At 45.7% G+C, this 27,743-nt stretch overlaps 2 long non-coding RNA genes across 2 annotated transcripts in view; both read left to right on the top strand.

The window, feature by feature from the left end:
* The window catches only part of LOC138492343 (uncharacterized), a 91,669-nt gene extending 71,682 nt beyond the window's left edge, over nt 1-19,987 (top strand). The window contains exons 2-4 of the long non-coding RNA XR_011276187.1: nt 18,866-18,931; nt 19,051-19,161; nt 19,335-19,987. This is a non-coding gene — a long non-coding RNA (uncharacterized lncRNA). The remainder of the gene's footprint in view (nt 1-18,865; nt 18,932-19,050; nt 19,162-19,334) is intronic.
* Nucleotides 19,988-20,063: 76 nt separating this feature from the next.
* Nucleotides 20,064-27,007, top strand: LOC138493331 (uncharacterized). The gene is made up of 4 exons (XR_011276381.1): nt 20,064-20,319; nt 25,907-26,031; nt 26,122-26,261; nt 26,656-27,007. It is a non-coding gene; the product is annotated as an uncharacterized lncRNA (long non-coding RNA).
* The last annotated feature ends 736 nt before the right edge of the window (nt 27,008-27,743 follow it).

A 27,743-nucleotide genomic window follows, 5' to 3' on the forward strand; every position in this document is an offset into this window, starting at 1 on the left:
ACGAGGTTCAAATTCCCAATGCTAGGGTTTATTGAAAGCAAAAATAGTCCTAATTGGCCAACTGTGGTCTCACACCCACGATGTGAGTTTTCTAGACCTCGGGGGACGCAAGAGAGCAAATTACGTACATCAGTTACATATATACAAAATGCATATCATACAATCAGCTATGTCATGTTTAACACCCCCCTTTATTAAGTTTCTTTGAACTCAGGATGACGATGGACATTTCCGACGGGTATGACAATTATGACACTTTCGATGTCTATTCTAGTAACAATGTGCAATTAGAAAGTGCGGAGGTATCTTCTAGTTGTTGAACAGAACACGGTGGTTCTGTTCTTGGAAGCAAGCTGCAAACGGGGGAAGAGCCACATTCCAAGCTTTGCTATCTATGAGGTACTATTCGTGTCCTGGGAGCCGACACGCTCTAAAGGGTTTTGCGAAGGGGGGCCATAAGAAGAGCATAATTCAAGCCTTTAGCTGCTTTATTCTAACATATTCTACCACAGTACGAGACTGGCTGGCAGCTGTGAAATGATTAAATGCCCTGCAGCTCTCCCTCAAGGCTACAGAGAGGGAACGTGGGCATTCCTTTCTGGGCTACTCAAGAGGAGTTTCAATGAACTCCTCAGTCCCGCGACCTTGCCCTTTCATATTCAGACAACAATGTTAACAGTTGAGCAGAGTAAGCAGAATTCGCAAGAATTGCAAGCTGCAAAGCAGTTTAGACAGAAAGCAATGAGCAATGGTTAACAAGCAAAATGGCGATTCTTGCTACGTTTAAGATGGCCGCTTGTTGGTCAAGCATAGCAGTCTACATTTCTATAATTCGGTGCATAAGACGGTTGGCCTTCGGCCATCAAGTTACGTCTGTCATTCAAATGAAGGGTATTCACTTTTCCAGATTGACAAACCCTCCTTTTGGCCGTATGCCAAATGTCTCATTCATTCATTGTATCCTCCTCCGATGAGGATAAGTCTGGGGTATCTATATCTGAACCTTTCATGCTATCATGAGCATCATCTTCATCATTAATGTCTATAGCCATGAATTGTTTTACTGTTTTTGTTTCATCAATGTCTCTGTTATTTCGGCCATGCGTTTGTTATCCTCTCGACACCATGTGCATACATCCCTTAGTACATCCATCAGTTATTTCAGTGCAAACTATTGGTAAGCATTGTATGCAACAGCAACATGTTATGAATATACCAAGTACCACCATTAGTATCGAAATTAACTTCCATCCCCAGGACCGCAATAGTCCCCACAACCAGGATCCTATCCCCCAACCCCCTTCTTCAGTAGAGAGTGTGGACATGTAATTTCTGGATTGCTTTAAATATCGTAGGGGACTAATCATCCATATACACACAGCATGCAGTTTTTACGAGTTTGCAAACTCCTCCACGATCAACTAATATTATATCGAGAGCCATCCTGTTTTGTAGTGCCATTAGTCTTATTCCTTTCTCTTCTAACGTCATATTCAATAAAATATCCGTTGTTGAATCTATTGTATTTTTTAATATTCTAGACAGTTTTCTTATATTGTAGGAATTTTCTATTTGGGACAAGAATGGCATAAATGATTTGGCTATATCTATTGCTATCATTCCAACCTCGCTACTCCTTTGAGTTCTACCCTTTGTTCGTCAGGCTACTTCTGCTGTTTCCAAGAGGAACACTCCTGGAAACAGTAGACCTAGGTAGCATGTACCTCCCCAGTTCCTAGGTAACCATGGATATGCTTTTTCCCCACATATAATGTAAACAGGGTCCCCTACGTACACAGGTTCTATTTATTCCATTCATCCCTCATTCGAAATGTCATTACTGATGTTTCTTCTGCTGGCGGGGTCGGTCTATTCTATCTAGTCTTGTTGTCCTTCGTGTATTCTTCCTCATGGGATCTGGTGAAAACACGCGAGCTTTGTGGAATATGGAACAACCCACAGGTCTCATGATCACTTCCTCAAATTCATTGAGCTTGGTCTCATCTAGCTGACCCGTATTACTCTTGTTCCATTTCCCAAAGAACATTGCACTCAACGATACTTCACATGAATAAACCAATGGTAACGGTTGTACATACCAGCCTATCCCTTTCCCACCGTGCTGTGGTAAATGGGCACAAACCCAGCAATCTTTTTTCTTTAAAACCGCATGGGTCATGTTCATGATGAGCAACAATCTATTGTTGCCATATCCTTCTCTATGTCTTTCTTCCATTGGGGATAAAGTACCAGTGATTACATGAACCGGGCTTTCAGTAGCTGCTTTTGGCAAAAGTGTTTCTAATGGGTGCGTGGACTCCAGGAACTATAGTGTAATAGCTGTTATTGTTGGTACTACCATACTTAAGAAACACAGGACCAATGTCCAAATCAGTACCTTATTCCTTTTACCATGCTTTTTCCCTAAATTTACAGTCTCTAAAACTATCATCTTTTCAGCAGGGGTGCAGGAGGAGGCTGAAACTGGTCTTGATTTGTTCTTCATCGTCCTTCTTCTTGCTGGCAAAGTTCGTCGCAAATGTCTCTCGTTCTTGATGCCAGAAAAGTTCAACGAAAATGTCACAGTTCAATTCTGCCAGCCCTTTCACAGCCTAGGTCACTTATCCACTCCGAGCAAGATTAGTTGTTCTTTCTCCTACTGCTCAGACGATTTCTGAACAGTTCTTTATTGATAGAGTACTATGTGCATCCAGCTTGTCCCGCTCTGGCTTAGGACACATGACCTCTATCGGCCTTAGTACTTATGTGCGTCCAGCTTGTCCTGCTCTGGCTCCTGACACATGTACTTTTTTTTTTATTAGCGCACCCAGGAGCGGTGAGTCTTGAATTGTCCGACTTGTACAACTCTCACACTTCTCTCCTCTACGCCCCTGGCTCCTACTCCGTCCGTGAGTGGAACCAAAGGCAAAAGAAAAGCACCAAAGATCTGTGGATCACTTTGCTTGTCGAGGCCGCAAATTATACCGTTTCACTCCTGGTATTGTATGATCCGTGAATAGTGCCGTTGCACTTCCAGTATCAGGCTCAGTGTCAGCCTGCGGCACAATGATGGGTAGCGATGAACGCCATGGCAATGATGTAGTTTCTTTCTTTGGCTTTGGTGCGTTTGCAGAAACTGGTGGGCGCCAAAGGGGTACGCTCGGCAGTGATGTTGTTTCTGCTGAGCAACGTTGGTGCACTTTTTGCCCTTTCCCCTTACTGGCAGCCTCCTCAGGCTCTGTTTCGAGTTTCACTTCTCGCTTGGACTTTGTTTCAACTTTCACTTCTCGCTCAGGCTGATGCTGTGGCAATGGACTGGCAAGGGTTTCTTTTGCTTCCGAGACCGTTTTCTTTCTCTTGTCGTCTGAAGTTGTCAGCAGACCTGGGAATCTTTTGGCATGTGTCGCATGGATCCATGCCTTCCGTCCGTCCACTCGAATGGCCGTTTGCGTCGCCAAAAGTACTTGGTAGGGGCCGCGCCACCTGGGTGCTAATGCTGTCTTCCGCTCAAAGTTCTTAATCAGGACCCAGCTTCCAGGCTCCAGGCAGTGCCCCGGTCCGGTGTATCGCACTGGTAACGCCTCCTGCACCTGCTGGTGAATCAAACGCAACTTCTACATTAAAAGGCCACAGTACGTGCTTAACACAGGAAGCTCGACCTCACATAATCTTTTGGGCTGCGGTGCGCACCATACATTTGCCGGTCTCCCCATTATAATTTCATAGGGGGAGAGCCCAGTTTTAGCCTGCACAGACGTGCACATGCACAATAGCGCTAGGGGTAATGCATCCACCCAACTCAACTTGCTCCCAGCACAGATTTTAGTTATCTTTGACTTTAAGATACCGTTATGTCTCTCAACAAGCCCGGCAGAACTGGGATTCCTGGAACTGTGGAATTGTTTCTCTATCTGTAGACCTGCACAGATCTGTAGTACTACTGCGCCCACAAAGTGTGGGCCGTTGTCTGACTACAGCACACGGGGCAACCCGAAACGGGAGAAATACTCTTTCAACATTACTTTTGCCGTTGACATGGCAGTGCAGTCTTTTAAAGGATATGCCTCCACCCACTTGCTAAATGCACAAATCACCACTAACACATATTTGTAGTTCTGGCACCTTTCCATTTCTATGAAATCAAAATGGATCACCTCAAATGGCATAGAGGGTGGGCCAAAACTACCTACTGGAGTCACGGTTCCCTTCCCTACATTGTGTTTCAGGCACGTAATACAATTCTGCACTAGCCTTTCTGCATTCCCATTCCTTTTTATGTGCTCATTTTTCCATACTGTGGATAAATGCTGTACCATTTTCTTTGCGCAAATGTGGGTAGGGCTATGCGCCATTGTAACCACTGCGGTTACATAACAATTTGGCAACATCCAGTTCTTGGTCTCTTTGTCCACCCAACATCCTTCCAAATCTAACTCAGCAGAGCCCTCAGCCCACCCCTGAATCTCTTCGGTCGTGGCCTCAGTCTGCATTTCTTTGACTGTGGCAACTCCATTCTCTATCATACAAGGTACTTCCTCAGTCTGTACTGTCATCATTTTATTTCCCAAATCTGTGGCTGTTTGTTTCGCAAACCTGTCTGAAAATGCGTTTCCCTCTCCCACTTTATATGTTACTTTTTTATGCGCCTCGCATTTCACTATAGCTAGGTGCTTTGGAAACGTGAGTGCAGACAACAATCGCACAATCAAAGGCCCATGCTGAATCATGGCCCCATGAGGTGTCAAGAAACCCCTCTCAGCCCAGAGTCGGACAAAGTTATGAACCACGCCAAAGGCGTACTGGCTGTCAGTATAAATATTCACGTTCAAATTCTCAGAGGGTTGCCGATTCTTTTGCTTTCTACAACACTCTCTAGGGTAGTAATTGCATATGCGGCCGTTGATGTGCCATCAGGTAATTTAAAACAAGAGCCGTCACAAAACAACTCCCCATCTGGCTCTTTCTGTGGGATGTCGCTCAAGTCAACTCTTCCCTTTGTTTCTTCTTCAGTGACCATTAAACAATCATGGGGTGGTGATTCGTTGTCACCAATTTCTGCTATGGGCAGTGGCATTAATTCTGCAGGATTCAATGCGCTACACCTCATAATTTGGATGTGGGGTGCAAACAAGATGATCTTGTTAGTCTAGCAGAGGTGAGGTGTTGCGTCTGTGTTCTGTTTAATAGAACGTCTATGGCATGTGGCACCATCAGAATTAAAGTATGCCCCATTACCATCCGTTTGTTTCACTGACGCAGCAGCCGCTGCGACGGATCGCAAGCATCGTGGTAGTGCACGCGCTGCAGGTTCCAGCGCGGAAGAATAATAGCCGCACAGCCTATTTCTTCCACCTTGTTCCTGTGTCAAAACCGCCAATGCACATCCTTCACCCTTGCTCACAAATAGTCTAAAGATCTTTTTATAGTTAGGAGTGCCTAAAACTGGCACAGCACACAATGCAGCTTTCAATTGCTCAAACGCTTTCTGACATTCCTCATACCACTGTAAAGGCATCACTGCATCCTTTTTAGTTAACTTTATCATCGGCTTCACAATCAACGCAAAATTACTGATCCACTGCCGACAATAAGAGGCCATGCCTATTACAGCTCTCACTCCTTTTTGAGTTTTTGGAATAGGCATATTAGAAATACTTTCTTTGCGTTCTGGTGTTAATCTTCTCCCTTCTTTCAAAAGTAGGTAACCCAAATGAGACACCTTCTTTTGATTATACTGGAATTTCTTCAAACTTGCCTTGTGACCATGGGTCTCTAGGTGTGTTAATAGTAATATAGTACTTTCTTTGCAGATCTCTTTTGTGTCAGCAGCTAGTAATAAGTCATCTATGTACTGCAAGAGTACACAACCTTCGGATAATTCTAACATGTCTAGCTGCTCTTTTAGCGCTCTGCTGTAAATGCTCGGGCTTTCTGTGTATCCTTGTGGAATGCGTGTGAATGTGAATGATCGACCTCCTAGAGTGAACGCGAACAGATATCTACTGCTTTTATCCACTGGAATGCTAAAGAACGCGTTCTTCAAATCAACTACACTAAAGTATTCTGCAGTGGCCGGTATCATTGTCAGTACTGTTGTGACGTCTGGGACCAAAGGGAATTGTGGGTCTACCACTTTGTTCAATGCACGCAGATCAATTATGAAACGATATGGTACTTCATTGCCTCCTTTCTTGTAAACTGGAAGAATCGGGCTGTTGCACGTGCTACCTGCAATTTCTTCAACCACCCCCAATCCCACCAGGTCAGTAACAATACTTTTTAATCCCTTCTCACCTTCAACAGAAATTTTATACTGGGGAATTCGTTGGAATGTAACACCTTCTTTCAAAGTTATTTTTGCTGGCTCTATTTTCAAGCATCCTACATCGTTATCATGCATTGCCCACAGACAGGTTGGTACTCTACTTAGCTTTTCTGGTAACGCTTTTGACATAAATTCCGTCACTGGTGCATCGTGAGGCCACATCGTGAGGAACACCCCATCTGCCGTACAATGTATAACTGCCCCCAAGTTTCTCAACAAATTTAATCCTAGCAAGTTCTCTCCACAATTTTCTGTCAGAAGAAATGGACATTGTTCCGTAAATGGTCCTATTGTAATTGGGACAGCTTCGGACATGGGGTTAATTACTGGCGTACCTGCGAACCCTACAGAAACATTCTTTTGCCCCGACAGTGGGATCTCCGGAACCAAGTGGTGGTCTATCGAACACTTCTGTGCCCCTGTATCTACAAGGAAATGGTGCTCCTTATTCCCGACTCTCATTTCTATGTAGGGTCCTCTCTGATTCACGGGAATAGACACTGGTTCCGACCCCTGCCGTGGGCTGTCCTATTGCGAAAATAACACATCGTCCGACGTGTAGTCACCGCTGCTGCTATAATATGTGTTTGGCTGTGTATCAAAAATATTCCCATTTCCCCCTCGGTGTCCTCCACTCTGATCATTTCTCTGTTGGCCCTGCCCACCATGATTTTGGTTCGGAACATTTTGGTTCAATGCCTGGTTCTGTTGCGCTTGGTTTTGACCATAGGATTGCTTTTGATTACCTCCATTGGTATATCTCTGTTGTTGCTGCATGCTATTTCTGCTTGGGTCATTTGACCCCTGATGTCCTCTATGAGGCCTTCTCTGGCCAAACCCACCTCTATTCTGTAGGTGCGGGCATTGCGCTCGCCAGTGTGCTTCCTCCTTACAGTACGCACATTGATTTAATCCCAATGATATGACCTGCTTCAGTAACACTCCTACTATCGTTCGCATCGCTTCTTTTCTCATCTCCAATGGGTACCCATTACATATCTCACTTACTTCCTTCACTGACGTTCTTTTGTTCGACATCCATCGCATTGTTTCCCCCACCCATGCCTGCAATCTTTGTTTATCACCTATTTGTCCCGGTGCCGGCAAATGCTTTGCACCACCTGAAAAAACTCTCGGCCACGATTTTTGCATATACAACCTCGACGCCTCCTTCCTACCTTTCTTAATACACTCCTGACTATATTCAGGTGTAGCAAACATTTCAGCATATATCTTCCATTTCATTTTTCAGTTCAATGAGTTTGTACACATGTTTTCTTACATCCTCATCTCTTTGCTCCCTGCGTGCTAACTTATTCACATCTAACAATCGTTGTGGCGGTAAATTCCCAAGTATCTTTTTCCATTCTCCCACCAAAATTTCCCCCATGCATTCCAACACTAGCTGTCTCTCGTTGCTTCTTCGGTACCCATACAATGAGGCCAATGCTGCCGTCCCATCATTTCCTTCCATGTACCTTTCTGCCTCTCGCTGTAATTCAATCTTTCTTTCTTTGCTGATCGCACTGCGAGTTACCCGTCCAAATCCTGTTCCTTCAGCCCCGCCTCTCGCCTCCCCGGTCTCAATTTCGACTTCGGGAGGGGCGGATGGTGCTGAATCTGTCTCTGGAGCGGGAGGTGCGGATGGCACAAGTGACACAGGTGGCATCTGTGAAGGGCCTTGCTGGGTGCTGGGAAATCGTGCGTCTGCGCTTGTGGGAGGGCTCGAGCTGTGGGTGGGGCTTGGGTTAATGCTTGCGTGAGGGGAAGTGCTTGGGCTATGGCAGGGGGGTATGAGAGCTACTGGTTGGGCCTGCGCAGTCACTACTGGCGTGTTTGGTTTCGATTCTGGTTTTGGGCCTCGACCCGTATTAGTTAGCAAATGTTCCATTAATTTGTCTGCTATGTGTAGTTCCCGCTGCAGGTATATTCCTTCTATGTTCATTTGCTCACGTCTCCCTTCTCGTTTTAGACTTGCCGTCCACTCCTCCACCTCCTTTTCTTCTGCTACCTCAAGCTTCGATTTGTGCCTATGCGCATGCTTCTCTCTACTCTACTCGGAGCATTGCTTCCCTCCTCCAATCTTTGATAGTCTCAAAAGCTGCGGGTCGCGCTTTTTTCCTTATCAACACCCTTTCTAGGTTATCTATCCTCACAATCTCAAAGCTACCATTAATTGGCCACTGATGGTCCTGTTGCTTTCTAGTTTGCCTATGCCAAATTTCACAAAATATTATCGCACCCACACCATATTTTGCATACATGTCATAAGCCGGCGTTCCCCCAGGCAGTGCACTTTGGCCATTTTCCAAGGACTGTCTACCGCAGCGGAAAAGCCCCGCTAAAGTGGACAGTACTCCAGGCATGTTTTTAACCTTCCCCTTTGGTTAGCTAACCTTTACCTGGACGTTTGAATTTGCAAAATCAACACTCTACTAAAAATCAGGTTTTCGTTTGAATCGGGGAATGACTCACCTGATAAAACAAGTCGCCTGTCCTGACGCAACCTCTCCCAACGTCGTGTCTGCGCTTCTCTGGCCTCTGCCTCGCTTCGGGACCCTCGCCTCCTTTGCCCTCTGGCCCGGTACGTCGATCAGGGATCAGATGTGTGCAGATCTGCGAAGGAATCTCTCCTCACTTCTACAGGGCGCCCCGTACACCTCTTGATCCCGGCTCGATCGTCCTGTCCTCGCCGTTCTTCCGCCTTTACTCCGTTACAACGTATACGATGGGGCAAGTGGGGGAGGGTCCCTATTCGGGCGCCATCCTGAAAGGGGCCCCTAGGGGTCCCTCGCGATATGGAAACAAGGCAATAACCATACACGAAAAGATGTGCCAGACACAAGGTTCAAATTCCCAATGCTAGGGTTTATTGCAAGCAAAAATAGTCCCAATTGGCCAACTGTGGTCTCACGCACTGCGACGTGAATTTTTTAGACCTCGGGGGACGCAAGAGAGCGATTACGTACATCAGTTACATATATACAAAATGCATATCATACAATCAGCTATGTCATGTTTAACACCCCCTTTTATTAAGTTTCTTTGAACTCGGGATGACGATGGACATTTCCGACGGGTATGACAATTATGACACTTTCGATGTCTATTCTAGTAACAATGTGCAATTAGAAAGTGCGGAGGCATCTTCTAGTTGTTGAACAGAACACAGTGGTTCTGTTCTTGGAAGCAAGCTGCACACGGGGGAAGAGCCACATTCCAAGCTTTGCTATCTATGAGGTACTATTCGTGTCCTGGGAGCCGACACGCTCTAAAGGGTTTTGCGAAGGGGGGCCGTAAGAAGAGCATAATTCAAGCCTTTAGCTGCTTTATTCTAACACAGTACGAGACTGGCTGGCAGCTGTGAAATGATTAAATGCCCTGCAGCTCTCCCTCAAGGCTACAGAGAGGGAGCGTGGGCATTCCTTTCTGGGCTACTCATGAGGAGTTTCAACGAACTCCTTAGTCCCGCGACCTTGCCCTTTCATATTCAGACAACAATGTTAACAGTTGAGCAGAGTAAGCAGAATTCGCAAGAATTGCAAGCTGCAAAGCAGTTTAGACAGAAAGCAATGAGCAATGGTTAACAAGCAAAATGGTGATTCTTGCTACGTTTAAAATGGCCGCTTGTTGGTCAAGCATAGCAGTCTGTATTTCTATAATTTGGTGCATAAGACGGTTGGCCTTCGGCCATCAAGTTACGTCTGTCATTCAAATGAAGGGCATTCACTTTTCTAGATTGACATTCTGGTCATTGTGGTCTGATGTGTTGTGTTTGCAGCAGTATGTGTCCATCGGTATACACGCATTTCGTCGAAGTATTTTTCAACATGGGACATTTCATCGCCAAAATTTTCATCGACCAAAACTCGTTTTAAAAAAAATATTTTTTGGTGGGTGTTTTGTTGGGGTTGGGGTATGATTATTTAATCAAGGGGTGGGGTCTGGGGGGGGGGACCCCCCCCCAAAATAAAACAACAAAAAAAAAAGAGTTTTGGTCGATGAAAACGTGGCGATGAAAAGTCCCACGTTGAAAAATACTTTGGCGAAATCACGTAGAACCGTGTCCATCACCATAAGTGGGTCCAGGTGTGGAGTTCGTGTAAATGCGCCCTTGGATGCCCCCCGTAAATGATGCAGGTGCTGCAGAGGTGCTGACGGTGCCTCCTATTGGCATACAATGCTTCCTGTGGCTATACCCTCCTTTTTTACTTGTGCTTAAACATGCATTTATAGCAGGGTTTGCACTCACCGACTATCCAGGTCTGTTGTCCCCTGTGTCTCTCCATGTAGGCCGGCGGTGTGCTGTTGCATTGCACCATGGAGTCGTGGGTGGATCCTGGGTAGCGGGCACAGCAGTGGCTGATGGTTAGGGCAGGCCCACAGGTCATCTGCCCATTCATTGAGTAATAGTGCTTGCGGTTCCAGAAGACTGCCTCATGGGCCTAGGGCGCAACCAATGCAACATGGGTGTAGTCGATGGCTGCAATGACGTTGAGCACTTGTGCAATGGCATAGAAGCGTGCCTTTGGGTAAGTCATCTGGGCCTGGGTGGTGGGCAGCGGTATGTGCAGGTTGACATGGCGCAGCAGGGCATCCATCACTTGGCCCAGGACTGCACTGAATGTCGACTAGGCCATGTCATGCAGAATAGCCACAGAGTGATGGAAGGTGCCCGTCCCCAGGAACTACAGGACTGCCACCAGCTTGACCAGTGGGGGCATGGCTGTGCAGATGGCAATCCTGTACCAAATGTCATTTTCTATTGTGGCCAGCAGCTCAGTGATGGTCGCCCGATTCAGCCGGTACTCTGTTCCTAACTTGGTGTCACTGAGGGCCCAGGGTGATAGCCTGACCCTGGGGATGGGTGCACGCCATGCTGGGGCTGGTATTCTCCTCCTCTGCATCCTCATTCCACCCCTCTGCGTGCTCCCTGTGCCCTGCCCTGGTTGTCCAGCATCTGTAGCTCCTGGCGCAGCATGTGAAACTGCATGTCAAAGCTCCCAGCAGAGAATGGCTGCATTGTGTTAGAAAGTGTGTTTGGGGCCTGGGTGGGTCTTATGTAGCACTCTGATGTGCATTGTATGCACCTGTGGCTGGAGGCTGGGGGTAATTCCAGCTGTATTATCGCCGCTTTTCAAGCGGTAATACTGCTGGAAATTAGGGTTGTGATAGGTCTGTAATAACGCTCTGTGTTGACGGCGGTATTACCACCGGCTGTAATAACGCTGGCTGTGATAACACCGGCTGTATTAACGTCGGTCCCTTTTGGGTCCAGTGCTAATTTTGCGGGGTCATGATTGGGTGGACCGGTGTTCCAGCCGCTAATACCGTTAAGGCCGCATTTAAGGGCTACCGCCAAACTCATGATGAGGCCCATTGGTGTGAAAAATGCTTTCTTCCCCCATCCCCCTGCATGAAGACCCACAATATTTGACAACGCTTATCTATCGCAGAATCAGGCCACAGCACAGTCACCTCCCACAGGGGTACTGTGAGTCCCTCAGTGTTTTCAATAGGGTGCTGCAGGTGGACTTGGGAAAATGTACAAACTGACAGCACAGTCATACAGTATGGGCCTCATTACGAGAATGGAGGTAGCCATGGAGCTATTAGCTCTATGGTTGCCTCCGTTCTGGGCTCCATTACCGGGTTCCTGCAATGGGGACTTACCGGGTTACTCCGACATAGGAGGACCCGGTAATTCCTCCTTGCAGGAACCCATCCCCATTCCCATTTGAGCCCCCATAGGGCTCAATGGGAATGGGGAGGGAGGTACTAACGGGCAAATTACATCTGGCCCGTTATTGCCTCCCTCTTCCCCTTGCGGGACCCGGAAAGCACGCCTGGTTTTACCAGGCTTGCGATCCGGGTGCCGCAATGGGAAGCTCGTAATCGGCACTCCTGGAATGAAGGTGGCCGGTCCCGTACCGGCCCCCTTCATAACGGGAGCACCAGCCTTTTAATGAGGCCCAATGTGTGGTCTCAGCACATGAGAAGGGTGGCATTAGTGAAGTCTGATGAGAGCCGTTTTGTTTGTTCTCTCATTCCATATGCCATGAGTGCCTCCTCAGTGTTCATATCAACATTGGTGAACACACAAAGAGCACATTGCTTAACTCATCTTGCACCATGAATGACAAGAGGGCAATTTCAGGGAAAACTGACTACCATACAATGGGTAACAAAGGCAGATTCCCTTCGTGAAGATAGCTTCATAAAACAAATGCCCCGGATGAACTTGTGCATATAATTTCTGCCTGGATCGTCCATGCGATCGACAAAGCATGCTGTCACCTGTGATTTCGAACTACGAAGGAAACGCCCAGTGGTCACATAAGTAAGTGGTGATCATAAATGCAGGTAATGGACATTCCAGGGGGACTCCATGGAGCGAACAGCACCTCACATGACCGTGGGTTAACAGCAGGACAGAAGGAACTGATGATGCTCTGTACTCCGATGAGTGTCAAGAGGTATTCGTGAGGAGTTTAAGTTAGAGCTGAGTTAATGATGGAATGTAATGACTTAGGGGTACTGGGTGGGGTGGTGAGTGGGGGCAATGATGGGGGCTCAATGTTTAGTTGAATGTGTTGTGAAGAGACCGGTGAAGATCCGGTTCTCACTGGTGGTCCGACCCCGGCTAGGTGTAGTCAACCGAGCTGGACCGGATGCCGCTAAGGGATCAGTGGGGTATGGTGGGAAAGGGTAGGAGGGTGGGCAGGAACAAAGCATTCAGTAAGTACAAGCTATGTGGTCAAGAATCTTACACACGAATACCAGGTCTGTTCTGGTCTGCCATACAAGACCGACACATATTGAATAGGTAATGGAAGTTACAATTACTTCAGCGAAATGCAACGTCTCTCTATACTCAATGTCAAGGGGCTAAACTCCCCCACAAAACGGTCCCTGGTATGCAGGGAATTCCAGAGGTCTGGGATAGATGTCCTCTTTCTTTAAGAGACCAAGTACGCCTGTGGAGAGGAACGTAGAATCTTACAACCTTGGGTCGGGACGGAATATTGGGGGTCGGGTCCTCTAAAGAAAGCGGGAGTAGGAATACTCACTAGGAAGCGGTTGAACGTGAAGATCTCCAAGGTATGGAAGGATCTGAAAGGGAGGGCACTCATGGTAGTAGGCACGATGGGTGACCTAACGGTCACGTTATTTGATACTGTACACACCCGATGCAGGACAGGCCAGATTCCTGCAGCAAATAGTATCCAAAATAATGTTGGAAGCCGCGGAGCATGTGATACTCGGGGGAGACTTCAATCTTTGGGCAAGCACCAGAATGGATAGACAGGCAGCTAACCCTGAACTCCCCGAACCAAATGACGCCGGCCGAATGGCAGTAGGGGAGATGATGTTGACATATAGGTTACAAGATATATGGCGGGAATTACATCTGAATGAAACAAGTTATACCTCTACTCTGCACCCCACGGCACTTACACTAGAGTTGATTATGTATACATCTCAGAAGAATTAGTCAAGGTAACGGCCCGTTCTATGATCATACCTATCTCTTGGTCAGACCACGATATGGTCACTACTGAAATAAACTTAAGTGCCCTAACACGCAAAGGGTCAAAGTGGTGATGTAATGAGACTCTATGGAAAGACCCTGTCTTCCGAATGGAAATGGAAACCGAGATAAAGGAATATTTTAAGGTCAATAACACGGGGGACACATCGAAGAGAATGGTGTAGGACGCAAGGAAAGCTACATGGCGGGGGATACTAAGGCGCCAGGAAGAAAAGAGAAAGGGCCCTGATAGAAAACAAATTAAGGGAGGAGATAACACACCTAGATTGGGCAGCACGAACCACTACCGAGGACAGGACAGAAAAGATCGCAGTAGTTAGGCAAAAACGGGAAGAACTTCATCTCCTTGAGGAGGCACGAGTCGTTCGCAAAGTCCAACTCCTTAAACAAAAGCATTATGAGAAGGGGGATAAAGCAGATGCTCTCCTCGCAGCTAGACTCCGAGGCCAAAGAGATGACAGGTGAGTGACAGCCATAGACGAGGGGTGACGGGCTATCCAAGACACACAAGGTAAGGGCATCCCAGAAGCATTTGCATGGTTTTATGAACACATATGACTCAGAAGCGACCAGAGATACCACTGAGATAGAGTGATACTTGGGCGATGTGGAGATGCCGAAAGTCACCCGTGTAGAAGCAGACGCGATCGATGCCCCAATTACAGCTGAAGAGGTGGAGAAGGCAGTGAAGAGGTTGCCATTAGGGAAGACCCCCGGGAATGACGGCTACATGGCAGGCTTCTATAAGACCTTCCTGTCGCCCCTCCTCCCATACTTAGTTGAATTATTCAACGATATATTGGAGACGGGAATTGCCCCAGATTCCTTCTCTGAGGCATTGATTACCGTAATCCCCAAGGAAGGGAGAGATGCCAAACTCTGTGGATCGTATCGCCCAATATCGTTACTTAATATTGATGCCAAAATATATACAAGGATCCTGGCGGCCAGATTAGAGACATATATGCCTTGGCTCATACATTCAGATCAGGTGGGGTTTATCCCATGTAGGCAGGGGACAGACACGCTACACAAAACATTACACCTGATACATCAAGCAAAGACAATGGCAGGGGAACCTTCTCTTATGTCGGTTGATGCATAAAAAGCCTCCAACAGGGTAGAGTGGGGATTTCTGGAAGCGGTCTTGAATAAGGTACGATTCGGGGAGAAATTTAGGAGACGGTTGAAGGCAATATATATATTCCCCAATGCATCGGTATCAGTTAACTCTGACTATTTGAGATGGTTCGCCCTGGGTAGGGGAACAAGACAAGGTTGCCCTTTGTCTGCAATACTGTTCGCCCTATCACTTGAGCCACTGGCGCAGGAAATCCGATCTGACCAACTAGTCGAAGGAATGAAAGTTGATGGGAAGGAATATAAAATAGCCTTGTATGCCGACGATCTATTATTACACGTAACAAAACCCATTAACATCTATACCATACAATTGATAGAATATTACAAATTACTCTCCAGTTTCAAAATTAACAAATCAAAGTCAATCCTGTTCCCCTTGAAAGAACGCTCACAGCAGGACATGGACAGGTACACAGTACTAGGCCTCCGCATAGGAGAAACCACATTGTAATACGTAGGTATAAATCTCACACGAAAATTAGATGCCTTATACAAAGTCAACTTTCTATCGTTGCTTGACAAGTTTAGAGCTGACCTAACAAAATGGCAAAAACATACGAGTTCATGGATGGGGAGGCTAAACGCAATCAAGATGGTGTGTCTTCCAAGGTTTCTATATCCATTCCAGATGCTCCCAATTAAGATACCAAAACCCTTTTTCGGAGAAGTGAAGAGGGCCATCCTGAAATTCCTTTGGCAAGGGAAGAAACCGAGAATAGCATATGGGGTACTAACCCTACCCAAGGAGAAAGGGGGTGTGGGTCTGCCTGATCTTGAAAAATACTATATAGATGTGCAATTAAGGATCCTAGTACCCCACTTAAGGAACCAAACACAACTGCAGTGGGTGAATCCCGATAACCATAGTTTCGCCCCGGCCACCTTATCGGAAGTGGCTTTGGGTACCCAAGAACAAAATGACTCGCAGGATCCGACAACATCCTATTCTAGGCACCATTTGGGAAGTCTGGAGGGAGGGCGCAGACATGCGGGGCATCACAACGTGGCCACCGCCATTGAGCCATATCTGGGCACCATGGATTCGAGACGAGTTCCCTGATCATAGAAGATTCCAATCCTGGTTTGAGGCTGGCCTTGAGAGGGTGGGACAACTCTGGAAGGGGGGTAACTTCCTCACGATCACAGAACTTGAAACTGCGTTGGACATAGAACCCCTCCCGGTTTTCCCTTTTCTACAACTTAAAGGTACACTAATGAGGGAACCATGGAAGGAGAAAATACAGAGAGACCTCACTCCCTTTGAAACACTCCTTAACACTTCCATAGAAACTAAGGTATTGATCTCAATGATGTACAGAACGTTGATAAATGCCGAGAGAGGGTCCACTGTCAAACTCAAGGATAGGTGGGAGAAAGATATTACTATGGAAATAGAACCTGATCTGTGGACGAAAATGTGTAAGGGCGCCTCACTGGTATCGATTGCCCGTCAGTACAAATTACACGCCATCAAGGTCCTCCATAGATGGCAATATGATCCCCATAGTCTGTCTAAAATGTCCCAATCAATGAGTCCTCTATGCTGGCGACAATGTGGGGAAAGAGCAAACTACTGGCATATGTGGTGGGGATGACCCCAGATTGGAGTGTATTGGGACGAGTTCCTTGGGTGGATCAGGGATATTGCTGGAATTCATCATGAACTCACCCCATTATTTGTATTGTTTGGTTTAGAAAAAAGTGAAGACGAACTTGTTAGAGCGACGGGGATAGCTGTGCCCCTTCTCTTGGCGGCGAGAGCATGCATTGTGATGCACTGGAAAGCAGTTAAAGCCAGAGTAAGACGGAATGGACAAATGTGGCCACCAGCATTTGTGTAATGGAGAGAATCACGGCAGCCCTACATGGGAAATCCACCCAATACAAAACACTATGGAGTGACTTTGTCAACAAATATATTACCAGCACTTGAACAAACGTAAAGCTGGGTACTGTACGGCATGTAATAAATAGCACACATAGACATGCGAGATGGAGCCAGGTACATGGGTGAGAAGGGTGTACCTGGTAAAGATGAGAAAGGACTCCTGACAGAGCCATTGTTAAGCAACTCGTAGTAATGTAAGAGACCTACATTTGATCATGACCAGCGGACCACAGGAGAAACCATAGACTGAAGTGGATTTATTGTGGATAATGCAAAGTTCCTGGGGGGTTGGGAGGAGGGGGAGAGGGGAGTCGCTTTTGTGAAAAGGTTATACGTTTTATAGGAGGGTGTGTAAGAGGGATCAAGTTCGTTGTTAAAAACTGCACATCAGGAAACACTTGTGTAATGTATATTTTGTTACGTTGTAAAAACCCCCAAAAAATAAAATAAAAAATAGTCATTTGTGCCTGAGTAGGTATTTTACCACTAGTCATACCTCTACTCCTTCAGAACAGTATTCACTTTTCACACTCTCTCTATACTGTATGCTAGTGTTAGGAAGGAGTGACGATCGTTCCAGAGTCCCCCTCCCCCCCAGCGCTTTCAGATGAAACAGAGGCCTGTGAATGTGCAGTAGGGGACAGGGAAGGGGGGTGTTGATAAAGGCCATAATGCGGAAAGGAGGGGTGCACCTTTCGCCCATGTATACATTGGGGTCAGACAGCTTCTTACATAGTAGAAGCCATATTGGAATCGAAGTCTAGTTGTGTTATGAAGCCATGCCGCAGGCCCAAGCCACACACATAGAAATAACATGTATGCACGTGGGAATAGGTTGTAGACCAAGCAGCGGTGAGAAAGCCCAGAGCTGCAGAGATTCACAGTCCCCTCAGTGTCTCACGTGGCCAACATCTTGTATCCCAGAAGGAATGGGCCCTACAAGGCCATGAGGGGGTTGACAGCTCACTGTGAACATCGATCCCATGAGAAGGAGGGCACAAGCCTCTGACCCTTCCTGTCCCAGATCTAAGTAATAGCACCCAAAAGGCTCAAACCCAGGACCCCCAGCATTCAAAGATACCAGTCAGCCCCAGACCACCAACGATAATACTGTTAAACCCCAATCGATCAGAAAACACCTGAAAACAGGGATCAGTTGCCTTCACCATGGGTCGTGAAATTTGTGCTGCGAGGTGCCAGGAGGGATAAAACAACATAGCTAAAACAAGGGTGGGGAACCTTGGTTGGGCATGTGTCTGGAATCAGGTTATAGTTTGTTTGAAGCAATGGCCTCGAAGTACCAGGTGCAAATCAGGTTAGAGATAGAGCCAGTATTGCTATGTTTCACATAATTGCCAATTAGCTACAGTTTCATGCCTGATGACTTGCAAGGAGGAGCCCACATGGAAGAAGATAGACCAACAGGGCTGGGACCAATGGCCTGGCATCCCTTATGTATAGGGTCTGGACCAACCAGCCACGTGGGTTTGCACACTATGTAATTCACGTCACTGAGGACTCTGTATGCCTTCATAAAGTGTTGATCGTACTGATTTCAGCAGAACGTTCCATGGCAACAGAGTCCTTTGCTGATGCATTTCTATGTTTGTGGAAATAAAACTTTATTCTCCTTGCAAGAGGTGTGCTGGGCCTTTTTCCCTAATGGGTTGTATTCTTTCTGGTGTGAGCATTGAGGGGCTTCTCTACACTCCTATGCCTCTCTCTCTCTACTGTATCGCTGTGTAGGTCTCTATCTCAACCTCTCTCTGTGTCGGTCATGTCTCTTTCTCTCTCTCTGTGCATTTCTCTCTCTCTTTTGTATGTCTCTACGTCTCTCCCTTTCCCTCTACTGCATGTCTCAACGTCTCTCTTTCTCTCTACTGTATGCCTATGGCTCTCATTCTCTATTGTATCTCAATGTGCCTCACATTAACATCATTATTTTTATTACTATTAGGGTATTTATTGAGCGGGAAGCAACAGAGTGAAGAGGGTGAAGGACATGGAAAGACCTCGCATACAGGTACTTTTATTGCCCATTTGCCCAGCCAGGAACATCACATTTGTGATTATTACCAATTCTGGCTATACCATTCTACTTACAAATATACATATGTTTTTATATTTCGCCCCATACTTCAGTGCACCTACCGGTCTGCAGGAATCTCCTTTAAGAGGTCCGCCATACATCACTCCCAGTTCCCTGTTAAACTACGACTGGAAGTAAAACACGAATCTCAGACTTCCGTCCAGGTCAGTAAAAAGGTGCCAGCAAGCCAGTGGACAATGTCACCATTGTACCCCCCATATGGTTCCAATTATATTTTATTGCATGCTAGTATTATTAGTACTAGATCTATTCCTTTTTAGATGAGCTCTACAAGAATTTGAGCCCCTCTTTTTCTTTTCCTTTGTTTCTCACACAGGGGAGACCAAGTCGAGGCCCATGAAGAAGGCTTCCCGCCGAAATGTCACGGGACGACATTACTTTTGAGGGCTTCATTCCCACAAACCCGCTCCATAACTCGATCTGTTTCTTGACGTTGACCAACGACTAGGTCCCTTTTTTCCAGGAGCCAAGAAATTAATCCAGTTTCAGAAAGAAATAATGACTTTTCTCCAACACATGGTTTTTGACTCCACACACTCCATATATGTATTTGCCTTGTGTTCAAATAATACACTGTTCCTTTACATTCATTGAATACTGGGGCAAAACACTAATGATTGTGCATTTGCTATTCTTTCTTTGATGCATTTGTGAAATAAGCTGAATAGGATTTGATCCTAATATACACTAAAAAACGAAAAGTGTCATGTTTACCCTAAATGAAGAAAATTTGATTTGCACTTACTACTACTGGCCAAATAAAAAATCTACAGTGTATTCTATTCTTGAAGGGCTCAATTGCTCATCTTTTGAAACACGTATGACAGTTAGCTTAATGAAATAGCTTCTGCCATATTTAGCATGCTGAATAACTTAGCCTTTACTAAAATATTTTTGTGAAGAGACTTAAAGGAAGTGGCAGGACGCCATCCCTCTTGTTCCAAGGACATGGGAAGGGAAGCAAATGCAAGGGGCGGGGAGCTAACCACCCTAGGTGGAGTGGAGGGTGGGCACTTTGGTACCAAGGGATCTACAAGCAACTCTCGTTCTCTCCCTTTCATATGTACCTTACTGTGATGTGTTCTGCTATTGGGTAATGTGCTAAAATATTATAGTATGCTATTGTAAAACATTATTCTTAACAGAGTCCCTCCCAACAAACTCAGCAGTTCGAGAAGGATGTGCTGGCCTGCTTACGAAAGAGGAAGAAGAGCACCTGAGGGAACCAAACCAGAGCCTTTGCCATCCAACCCCCAAGACCTGCCATACTCAATATGCAACAGATGTTCTTCAAGATGACAGTAGGCGTTTGCAACATCTTTCCGTAGTGTACATTGAATCAGTGACACTTTGTACATACTAGTGTAGGGCAAGTGGGTGTCTGATCCTACCTCTGAACTTCAGTTTGTTGACTAGCATCAGGCAGGAGCATGATGTTGGAGGTGTGTTCCCAATCCTTGTACTACATTTTCTCCATCCACCACACCCTTATGCCCCTGCCTTATAGTCACACTCTACAACCCTTGCATCCCGCTTTTTCCTCACCTGCCCCTAAGCTTACATTCTCCTCCTTATCCTCCGGGCCCCACACTGGACTGCTACCGTTTCATCTGCCCCCACCCTGGTGCCTCCACCCTGGTGCCCTTGCCTTTTTCTGAACCTGGCCACACCCTTGACCCCCCAGCCCCTGATCCCGGTACCATCCCACCTTTCTGTCTCCCTCACTGTGGCTGAGAAATGGAAAGGTCTAGGTACCCTATTGCCCGATTACACACTGAAAACCATTTCAGATGAGGATGAGCAAATGATTATTAATAACTATGAGCACTGCTTGGGCGATAAGATACACATCATGTTCAAACATTTGGTTACTTTGGAGAAGTGTGAGCATTGGTGCAAGCAAGTGCACTTTGATGGATTGGACAGCAAAGCAGGCCTTCCTGAGCTTCTGAGCATCACCATCCTTGAAGTTGTGCAGGTAAAGTTTGAGGGTGAACACACACACCACATTTATTAATAATAAAATTAATTCTTGCAGCTGCAAAGGCATAAGCTATGCCCCCATATTCCCCCTCTCTACCGCTCCTCACCCACATCTTAGCGCCCAGATAAGTGGCAGCCACCAACCTTTGCCTCTGTATCTCACCCACCTATCCTCCAGACACAGGTGGCTGGTCCTTTGGCAGCCATCAACGCCCCCCACCCGCTATCCCCCACCATCATTGCTGATTCTGACAGTTCTTGCAGCTTACCCTCCTTCAGTTACATTGTGCAGTAGACAGCTATGTGCTTTTACAATTTTCCATACTTTTCTATTCGTGTGTTCTTTCTACTGCAATTAAACATTTGTCAATAGTTCTAGTATGCACTCCTTAATTGTACTATATTTATTGGTTGATGGGGGAAATATAAAAGCTCAGTAACATAATGGCACGGGTATGCAGAGTTCCATCACTTCATTTATTGGGGAGCACCTTCTTAATGTGGTTTATCATACTTGCACAGGCATCTGGGGTCAGGAGGTGCCATACCAACTTTGAGATGCCCTCCAAGAGTTCTGTCTTGTTATGGGCTTGTGCCCTTAAAGTGTGTCCTGATTAACTTCACGGTATATTCTGGGGAAGTTTAAACCCAAGTGAGTCCTGTTTAGTCCTAAAGACTGCTACAGAGGAGTGTTTTGGTCACTGTCCTATGAAATGCATAATTTTTCTGTATGCTCCTGGTAACTTGCATACACCAACAACCTCTAGATAAGTATGTCCTCTTTAAATGCAGCTTTTTCCATTATTGCTTCAAAATAAAGTCGGGGTCCAGGGCCCTTCTGAAGATGCTGAGCTAAACAAGTACTTTGATTGTATAATTTGAAGGGGCTTACTTGAAGTGCCCTTTCACCCTGAATGCTCTACTCTTGAATAATTTGAAGGCGACAGCAGTCTAGTCTGTGAACAAGACATCCTGAAAGTGTTCCATTGTCTTTTAACCAAACCTTCCAGTGGTTCCTTGTTGACATTGCAGATTATAGGACATAGCCCCTGGCCATGAATAGGGCATGATTATAATAAAAGAAATTAACACAGTCTTGAGCAGACGCCTTAAGTGACAAACTAAAAAGTTAGTATTCCTGTATCCGGACTCAGGTAATACATACCCACAAAGATGGTAGGCATGAGCGGGCATCCCAGTGCCTACCCTTAACATTTACAAAAACAGACCTACAATATTGGATTTCTCAATGCTTGTTTTTATAGAGTGTACACAGTGTCTCTGAAAGAATCTTCGTTCATCAAGGCAGTGGGAGTGCTGGAGATCTAGCATCTGTACTCTGTGTTACTCGGGTGGGCGACGACCATTTAATCAGAATAAGGAATGGGTGCAATGAAAGAAACACTGTCCAGCTCACCACACCGATATAGGGCCTTATTTAGAGTGTGGCCAAAAACCATCGGAAACTGCCAGAAAAGTGGAAAGACACTGGAAACAATTCTGCCACCCTTCATCCAATTATGGGCAGAACCCAAGTGATGTAAAGTACAGTGGGTCTGATTGCCAATCTGCAAATCAAATCCATCCACCACTGACAAAAAACTGGGGGAACGCCGCCGGTAAGACCGAGCCACCAGTAGGCCCATACGCGAAGGAAGTGTATCCGCAGATAATGGGGTGGCCCATGACAGGAATAGGTCAACCCACTTTCGGTGGCATTCTGACGCAGGTGCTGGGTGCCTTCTTCTCCCATGTGCCTAGAACACATCATGTTCCCTACGGATGACAACCTTTAACAGGATACAGGGTAACGTCTATAGTGGCATCCATCCCAAACATGGTCTGTGTCATAGTCGGAACCCATGTAGCTTCATCCCCCAAAGCATATGTTCTGCATCAGGAAACACGCCCACAGGATCATCCTGCAGACTGTGTGGGATGTCCAGATGCTTCACACGCACATATGTGCCATGTTTCCCAGCTCCACCCATGGTGATGCCATGGTCTTGCAAAACACCAGTCTGTAATGTTTGATGTGAAGCACGAGCAGCAGGTGGATATGCCCACTAGATAAATGTTCCACCACCAAAGGTGGGTGACTATGTCCAGGTCACACATCATGAATGCCTGTCAAAATGACCAAAATGTTGTATTGCTTTCGCTACCACAGGTATTGTGTACACATGCAAACCTTAGCTGCTGCCCCTTGTGCATATTCCCTAACTTTGTGGCACAGCATAGTTGCAATTGGGCCAAAGCAAAACCCTCTGCAGAGTTTGAACATGTCTTTGGCATGTTAAACACAGATGGCATTACCTGCACCACCGAGCTATCACCCTCATGTACGCAACTGGCAAGGTGGGCAGCCTCATATTGGTGGGCTGTGTCTTACATGACATTACTTCATAAGGTGCTGCCCACTGCCACCAGATGAGAAGGGATGATTGGAGGATGCTGGGGATGAACAGGGTGACACAGAAGCAAAGAGCAAACCCACACCCTCCAAGGAATTTATCATGAGACAAGGGTGAATTCAGAACTATTTCTGAATGTGGGGTGGCACAGATTTACAGTTGCAATGACTCAGGGTATGAGGGGGCCAAAACAGCAACACATGCATGGAAAGGTGCCCTGGCTGTCCAATCAACCTGTCACTCACTTTTGACCTTTGTGAGAGCAAACCGTTCACACGGAGGGGCAGGCAATAGCCCTCTCATCATTACCACAATTCCCAGTATGCGGTCTCAGGCCATCTGCCATGTGCCTATTCTCAGCCGTGCAGGCCCTCATTCGGGTCACTGAAAATGGTTGCATGACAAAGAGGGGAGGAGGGCCTAGAATGCGCATGAAACACTCGCCCACATTATCCAGTCCATATCCAAAGGTACTATGCATAGCACTGTCCACCTATGCAGCCCAGAGTGTGTAAGGTGCTGCACATCAAACAATCTAGGACAGTGCATGTTGCCTCATGTGCTGCCCTATGACTGTCCAACAGGGGAAGGGGGCTACACTCATGTGATGATGCAACCTGCGTTCCTTGCATACAAGTGATTGTCATAATGGTTATGCCCGGGCTCAGAGGTGCCAATTTCACTGTGCAGGTGGTGCCAGTGTCTCAGATGATTGAACTGAATTATTTAGGAAGATAACGGAAAGGAACACCACACTCTGTTTTGAGAGCCAACATCCCTCCAGTCTACTACGGAACTTACCATTTGGTATGTTCCTACGGCTACGCCGGAATTGTTCTGATATTGATAACTTTACCAAACATGCTATCATCTTAGAAAATAGATTATTGGAACGCGGCTATCCAAAAAAGCTTATCAAACATTCTAGAAAGAGAGCCCGATATGCAAATCGGGATTTGTTACTGCTACCCAAAAATGATAACACCAAAAAAGAACAATTGGTTTGTGTCTCGACATACTGCCAATACAGTAGTGCTATCAAAGGCAGTATTTTGAGAAATTGACGGGTCCTTAAAGTATCAGGCATGATCTTGCCTAAACCCTTATTTGCTTTTAAGAAAGGCAAAAATTTAAAACAAAAAATGGCCCCGGGCGAGTAGAACTTCAGCTAAAACAACTGTGATTCGAGACACCAATTTCAACCCAGTGATAGGGCACCATCCATGCACTTCATGCACTGCTTGTAAGTTTTCGAAAAAATGACTTTGTTTGTAATGGAAAACAAAACCTGGAACTTACGCACCTTCACAACGTGTTAAAGCAAAAATGTCATTTATGCAATTTTAATGTCCTTGCAAAATGATGTACATTGGAAAAACCACGAGAGAAGTAAGTACCCGAATTAACGAGCATTGCTCTAAAATTAATACTCGGAACCTGAATGCCCTTATGGTGATCCATTTTGTTAAAATGGGCCACACTGCAGAACAAATTGAGTGGTTCTGCATAGAAAATGTCACTGCTTCCAATATAGCCCAAATGACAAAAAAACTGGCTTATAAAGAAAAATTATGGATCTTTAATTTGAAAACTTTAACTAATGGTCTTAACACATTAGAACCAGGGTACTCATATTTCTAAGGAGTGTTGATGCTTGGTTGGTATAAGTGTCACCATACTCTATAATTTTTCCATTTTAGACACTGTTGTGGTGTTTCAGAGTTTAATAAATCTACAGAGATGGCTTTTTTTGACCTTTTCGATTAAGCGCCGGCGCACCTCGGTGTGCATATACCTTATATGAGCAGTCAGCTCATTATGTTAAGCAGTCACGTGCCATACAGAGTATGCCGGCACGAAATCCACAGCCCGCTTTCCAGCATGACGTACAATAATCATGTGATTGCTTCCTCGGCAAGTGGCCGCACGCCATATCGAGTATGCCGGCACATAATCCATAGTTCGTTTTTTAGCTTTACGGACAAGTAATAGTTACGCGGATGGGTTCCTGGTCGCGGGCCCTCCCATCGCGGTCACCTGACCTTAGCAGCCTATTATTTAACATGGCGTGGAAATGGTTTCCATGTTGCCAGAGCGTTGCTGCCGTGTTACGGTCTCGGCGCTTTTCTGCGAACGGCAATACCTGAACAAGACAGCTCGTTCCGAAAAGTAAGTAGATTTTCCATTACACGCTAATTCTTAGTCTAGTATGTAGCATTCTCTCGTGTGCAAGTCATCTGCGTGTACGGTCTTATTTACGAGCCGCTCTTGATGCAAGTAGTAGTTTTTACTTGTACATGGCTGCCTTTATGGATTGTTGATTTTCCCGGCCAATTATAGCCCTCTTGATCAGGGTGCATTTTCCCGTGATCAATGATTAAATTTTTAGACCCTGCTTACCTGAATTATTATTGTAATTTGTGTTACTCAGGGTTGCTTTACAAAACCATTTTTTGTGACCCCTGTTCCTCCATTTCTTTCACTCACATAGAGAACGTGAAAGCTGCGGTGACCTGGTTGACACGCACAAGGCCATCGGGTTCATGAATAGAAACATTGGAGGACTGATTTCTCCCTCCAAAAAGTTCTCTCTATCCTGCAATTCATTACTGTAGGGTAAGTGTAATTGGGCCCCGTGGTCTAATTAGGATAATTGTGATAGAGATTCAAATACTCTATCTGATAAATTTCTTTCAATTATTATAGATTGGACTTTTCCCATATTTCGGATGACAGTGATGCAGTCCAGACGCTTTGGGACATCGAATATTGGTGCAGCAGGTTTTCCTGTTCTTTCTAGCAGGAACTTCCAGCTGGTTTTCCTCTCTTTCTCTTCACTTTTGAAGGTTAGTGTTTTAGATCTAGGTTTATGAACTGCGTTATAGCACATTGCTCCAAAAATTATTTTTTGGTTTATAGCGTTGGGTCACGTTAATTTAATGCACGGGTAATTTCAACTCGAACTTCGAATTGAATGGGTCTGCATGTCAGCCATGATTGGTGGATTCTCTCTTGCACTATGGGGCATCAATTATTATGGTAGCACTTTTTCAAGCATGCAAAAAGACCCCCCTTGGAGCCACGGCACAAGGTTGGGGGCAGGTTGTTTTTCTCATTTTAACTTGTTTTTCTCATTTGAAATTATTTTTAACGAATAAAAATTGGTTAACAATTGGGGTGCTCCCCTCTTAGTGACTCTATGACGGGGTCTCTTATATGTATGTTTCCCTGTCTTTTCAGAGTGTAATTGTTGTTCTCCTGATGAAGACGTAACCCAATTAAAGTTAAATACGTCGAAACCGGTTGAGAAACCAGTGATGAGGTCGATTTTGGACACCGACGTGACCCATCCCAAACTAATGACCACCTGAGCAATTTGTTGTGGTCTCTTATATATTGATTATATATTTTCCTTCTTTTTAATGAAGACAGTAAGTAATCGATTGTTATGACTTTTTTAGGATAAAGTTTTAACTTATATGTGTTATTGTTGTGTATGTACGAATGGCTATTGGATGCCTGTGTATGAATGAGATGGATTGTATGTAAAATCATGTGTTCTTAAATTTCTTTCCTGTGATGTAAAAATTGTTATGAGTGCTATGATTAATTCTTGATTTAAAATTCTGATATTTAAATAATGAATCAGGTCTAAATAAATTTCTTGATTCTTTTGTTTCTAAAATTGTATCCTTTGGATTCCTCTTTTCCGCAATTAGTAGTGTACTAATACCCTGACCCAGAGTGTGGGGTTCCCTGTGTCTTTCAGATAAATACACAGTGTCTCAGATGAGTCACTTGGTGGTGGTGTGGGTGTTCACGGTTCCTTGTATGGCGTGGTGAACTCGCCCAAAATGTCAGCCTAGACAAATATGATGGTGGTTATGATGCCTGCTGTAGCAAGTTCTGTTGCACTTACTGCAACAGAACTGCTGGTCTGGCATGGTGGTCACTCAGCCCTGCACACGGTGTGTGGCCCCCAGGAACCATACTAAGTCGATACACAAACCCACTGCAGGATTCCCACAGTATATATGGTTCACGTGACACCCATGTTTGATGAGGCGAGCATGGCATTCTGGCGATACTACCTGTAGTCCTCCCTCGATTGCTCCATAATGGCTAAGAGTGCCTGCTGTGTGATGGTCACAAGGCTCAGTGATTGAGGCATGGATCTCAGTCTTCTTACTGAGCTCCTTGTTCTCTTGCCCAAATGCTGCACCTGATATTTGGTTGACTCTGCCTGATATAATGTCTCACGTATGAGTTCACATATTGCTTCTCAAGAAATATGGGTCAAGTGGTCTGGAATGCCACTGTCATCCAGT

The sequence above is a fragment of the Ambystoma mexicanum genome, chromosome 10 (genome assembly GCF_040938575.1).
Source record: "Ambystoma mexicanum isolate Mex_15411 chromosome 10, UKY_AmexF1_1, whole genome shotgun sequence".
NCBI lineage: Eukaryota > Metazoa > Chordata > Amphibia > Caudata > Ambystomatidae > Ambystoma > Ambystoma mexicanum.